Genomic DNA, 5,751 nt, shown 5'->3' with positions numbered 1-5,751 from the left:
ATTCAGTATTTGCTACAAAGAAGCCAGCTACAATCACTTGTGTTGGCAGAGACTCAAAGGCGAGCAGGGGAGTGGGAACATTTTAGAGTAAAATAAAGGGAAAGCTTCAGGTATGCTCTGATTAGGGGTTGTTGGCCTGGGGCGTGGAGGTGGGCTGACTAGAATAGGGTCATCTCATGTGATTGATGTAGGGACGATATTTATCTGACACTCTCCCGCGGGTTCTGAGTTGGAAGTGGGGACAGACAGGGAAGCTGGTGTCATTGACAGCCCGACCATTGTTCGCTGCAGAGGTTGCGGCGTGGCTTGCCAGGCTGGTTGTCGCAGAGGTAGTTGACTAGACTTTTCTTGCATATGTGGTTAAGCCATTGTCCATTTGTATATTCAACCTATAAAGTGTAAAGACAGAAAATTTGCTTTAATAGGTATTAAAAAATTGATGGCAAAAACAAAAATTTGAAAGCAGTGTTGAAATAGTGGCAGGGATAGCCAAAACAGTAAAACAAAACAGATAATCCTGAAACAGTTATGCATAGTAAATTAATATTGAATGGAGGGAGGCTTATCTATGAAATAATAACGTTTTTTTTAAAAAATGATTATTAAGCAAATGCCATTGGAAAAGTTAGCAAATTATTGGAACCCTATTTTCGCAAGAGAGCATAGTCCAAGGAAATTCTGGACTAAAGCTTAAATGTTCACAATTTAACAAATCTAGGTAGATGAATACTTGTTCAGTATCTGGATAATTATTTTCTAAACATGTAATTATTAATATGTATCTCAAAGAGAAAAATGTAGACCCAAACACACAAAATTATAAAACTGATTTACATAAAAATGTCATATTCTTGATATATAAAGTTCACAGAAATCAATGAGAAGAATCTCTAAAGACAAACCCAAAGATAAATAAAGACAAAGGGAAGGCAAGTTATAAAATTTGAAATAAATATTACCAATAAGTATATACAAAGTTTAACTTTAGTTGTAATCAAATAGTAAAAGAAACATAGCATAATGAACCATTTTTTCATCTATTGAATCAAATAATTATATAAGAACTTTAATATTACTGAAGAGGTCATGGAGAGATGGATTCATACGTACATCTGGGAATAGTTTATATTGACCCTCAAAGGTAATTTGAAAGCAATTTGGCAATGTGTAATACTGTAATCTCTTAAATATTCTTACCCCTCTATCCAAGTGGACCTTATTATGAAGAAATATGCAGAGGAAGATATTCATTGAAGCATTATTTATTATAATGAAAATGTGGAACTAACTGAATGTTTAAAATTAGACGGGTATTAAATAAATTACAGTGCACCAAATATAATGGGACATTATACAACCATTAAAATATATTTATGAAGGATTTTTACAGTAATGGAAAATGTTCATGTTACAATGTTAAGAGAAAAAAAATGAAGGGAATACAGAATACTCTGTTAAACATCCATGAACATATACTTTTAAAATACATCTTTGGTTATTTTATTAAATAAATTTCAAGAAGTAGAATTATTAAGCATATATATATTAAAGCTTTTCATATATATTGCCAAATTTTCTTCCAGAAAAATCAGCTCAGTTTTTTTTACACTGTTTACTGGCAGTATATTTGACTACCATCTCATATGAGTACTGTTTCCCTTCACTTTTTCAAATATAAATTCTTAAGTTTAAAAAAAAAATCTTTGTCAATATGTTGATAAAAATTGCACCTCATTAATTTAATCTAAATTAAGTTAAAGTTCATGTTTTAAAGATATTTTTATTGCTTTGGTGTATATATAAATTGCCTATTTGTGATCTGTACATTTTATGTGCTTATTTTTTCCTTTCTGAGTTGGTAAGAACACTTTGTATTTTAAAGAGAAAATACTAATCTCAAGTTGTTCTAGAATGTTATATGAGGCAAAGAACAGTAGTGGACCTTGAATTTTTCTGATTTATTCAACATCTACTTATGAAATCGCTATTTTCCATCAGTCATGCTTCAACATTGTTAGGACCAAAGAAATTGAATATAGTATAGTTTTTAAGCAAGTTACTGAGTCACATGATTAATTCTGAATTTGAAAATGAGGGATGGTTTTTAAAAATTAGATTTATCTTTAAACTGTGTCTTGAAGAACATGCTCGATTTAAAAGCCTGGCTCTTCTTTCTTTCAATTCATATGGTTGAGTTCACCTTTGAAATCTTCACTGTCTGGATACAAACTCTCAGGTACTGAAGGTCAGAAAATCTCTGAAGTGTTCTCAGAACTAATTATATTTAAGGAGGCTGACATTTTAAATCTCAGAAGGCCCTAATGTAGAAAATGAAAATTTCAATTTAGTTTAGTTTAGTGGATTTGTGTTAATCATACCAATGCATTCACTCTCAGTAAGCATGGTACATGGGTGCCTTCAATATTCTCAGAATCAAAGGAATCAGAACAAAAGTATTATCTATAAGATTCAAGTACATTCACCTTTTAAAAACTATTTTACATTCATAAAATCACATTCCCTACTCATTTGGTATGGACAATGTACTTGTCCTTTCCCTCTGTCACTTGATAATCAGTATTCAAAGAAGGTAGAAAGAACAATTCAATAATAAAATTTCAGTAATAATTTATATAAGACAAATATTTTGCTTTTAATTTTATTTCAGCACAAAATTAATTAGAAACCAATCATCTGAAGGTAGGGTTTTTAAATAATTTCTCCAAATAAAATGTATTTATATTAAAGCTATGGTTTTGTTGGATTTTAATACTCCATTGATTCATTTTTTTTTCATTGGGAAAATAAATGTTCTCTTTAGCATTCAATGTCTATTGGAAGAGTAATTTTAGACTATATAAAAATACTGACTATATTAGAAGCTATAGTTGCAGATAGTGTATGTCACAAAGTGGAGGGTGGACTAAATTTTGTAAAATTTTAGTTGTTATATTTTAATAAATATGGATTTGCTCAAATATTTAAGACATGTTCATTGATCACCTTCACAGAGTATATGATTTACCATGATTTATCAGATAATTTATATAGATGACATGAGGCACATATATAAATAATTATTAAACAATATTGGATTTCCCAAAAACAGATTCAGAGAGAAATCCATAAGAATCAGGGACATGACAGTTTATTCTTGCTCTCTGGGGAAGGTGGAATTTGATCTTGACTTTAAATAATGAACAGGATTTAGATGTGGTGATGACAGAAAGTGGCAAGGCAATTACAGCAAAGAAGAGAGTTTCAGCAAAGGTATAGAGCCTGAAAACTACCAGGTGTTTGTTGGGACTGGTGAGGTTGATTAGAAGCCAATCTGAATATAAGGAAGTAGCAGAAACAGAGATTAAAAGGCAAATGCGGACAGGTAAAAAAGAATTTGACTAGTAGATTAAGAAGCTTGGATTTTAATTACTAGGTCAGTGGTCGGCAAACTCATTAGTCAACAGAGCCAAATATCAACAGTACAACGATTGAAATTTCTTTTGAGAGCCAAATTTTTCAAACTTAAACTTCTTCTAACGCCACTTCTTCAAAATAGACTCGCGCAGGCCATGGTATTTTGTGGAAGAGCCACACTCAAGGGGCCAAAGAGCCGCATGCGGCTCGCGAGCCGCAGTTTGCTGACCATGGTACTAGGTGATAAAGAACAATTTTAATGATAATATTACTTAACTTCTACTGAATTATTAATATACTAGAGGCCTGGTGTATGAAATTCATGCACGGGGGTCGGGGGGGGGGGGGGTCCCCTTCAGCACAGCCTGCACTCTCTCCAATCCGGGATCCCTCAGGGGATGTCTGACTGCTGGTTTAGGCTCGATCCCAGGGACCTCCTCTGCCAGCCTGATCACCCCTAACTGCCTCTGCCTGCTGGCCATCATGATCGCCACTAACTGCCCCCCTGCCGACCTGGTCACCCCCAACTGCCATCCCCTCCCCCCCCCTGCTGGCCTGGCCACCCCATGCAGCCTTCTGTTCAGTCATTTGGTCGTCCCTCACTAACCCCCCCTACTGGCCTGGTTGTCCCACTCAGCCTGCTGTTAAGTTGTTTGGTTGCCCCTTACTAACCTCCCTGCTGACCTGGTCGCCCCACGCAGCCTGTTGTTCAGTCATTTGGTCATCCCTCACTAACCCCCCTACTGGCCTGGCCACCCCACTCAGCCTGCTGTTCAGTCGTTTGGTCGTCCCTCACTAACCCCCCTACTGGCCTGGCCACCCCACTCAGCCTGTTGTTCAGTCATTTGGTCATCCCTCACTAACCCCCCTACTGGCCTGGCCACCCCACTCAGCCTGCTGTTCAGTCGTTTGGTCGTCCCTCACTAACCCCCTGCTGACCTGGTCACCCCACACAGCCTGCTGTTTGGTGGTCTGTCCGGTTGTTTCGGTTGTGATGGCCCCTGGCTTTTTATATATTAGGATGCCAGTTTCTGTTCTGAGCACTTGCCATGTATTAGTCATTTAATTATCCTTTTAACTCTGTGAGGTGATTCTATTATATTCTGAAGTTTGTAGATAAGGAAATGGAGATCCTGAGAAACTTGTTCCAGGCCAAACAATTACTAAACTCAGTCTTACTACACAGTAATGTTACTCAAACTCCATGTGGACGGTGAGCACTTGCAATGTGGCTAGTGTGCTGAAGAACTGAATTTTTAATGTTTATTAATTTAAATTTAAATAGTCACACTTGGCTAGTGGCTAGCATAGTGGACACCACAGCTCTAGGGTGTGCTAGCTTTACCATTCAATTTTAGAGCAGAGGAGAGATATTATCATTATGATTCTATACACCAGTGCTTTTCAAAGCATCTTCTATAGGATGATAACTGAAGAGATGGTCTCATATAAACAAATTCATAGTCCAAGTAAGAGAGAAAAATCCTGCATAGCATTTCCCCTGTTGGGAACTCACATTTACAATAGTATATTTAAGGCTATAATGTAAATATATCAATTTTACTTTTTAAAAATATAATAATCAAAAACCTCTCCCCAAAAACAAAAGTTGAGGACCAGACAGATTTACTGGTAAATTCTACCAAACATTCAAGGAAGCAACAATATCATTTTTTTCTCAAACTATTTCAAAGAATAGAAGAGGAAGGAAGTCTTCCAAAGTCATTTTATGAGGCCAGCATCACCCTGATACCAAAACTAGACAAAGACACCAAAAGAAAAGAAAATCACAGGCCCATATTCCAGATGAACATAGGTGTAAAAGTCCTCAACAAAATATTAGCAAACTGAATACAACAATACATTAGAAAGATCATACACCATGATCAAGTGAGATTTATCACAGGGATTAAAGGATAGTTTAATATTTGCAAATCAATCAATTTGATTCCTCACATTAACAAAATGAAGGATACAGCTTATGTGACCTCAATCAATTCAGTAAACATATTTGATAAAACCAATATCCATCACGATAAAAAATTTAAACCATGTGGGTATGTAGAAAATGTACCTCAACATAATAAAGGCTATATGTGACACGTCCACATCTAATATCATACTGAGAGGGGAAAAGCTGAAAGTCTTTTCTCTAAGATCATGAATCAGGAAAGGACACCCCATGTTCACCACTTTAACCAAAATAGAATTAGAGGAAGGTCCTTGTAAGAGAAATTAAGTAAGAAAAAGAAAGAAAAGGCATTTAAATAGGAATGGAAGAAGTAAAACTCACTATTTACAGATGGCATGATATTGTATATAGAAAATCCTAAAGAC

The sequence above is a fragment of the Cnephaeus nilssonii genome (assembly GCF_951640355.1).
Source record: "Cnephaeus nilssonii genome assembly, chromosome: 12".
Classification (NCBI taxonomy): domain Eukaryota; kingdom Metazoa; phylum Chordata; class Mammalia; order Chiroptera; family Vespertilionidae; genus Cnephaeus; species Cnephaeus nilssonii.
Note: the sequence above shows the minus strand (reverse complement) of the source record.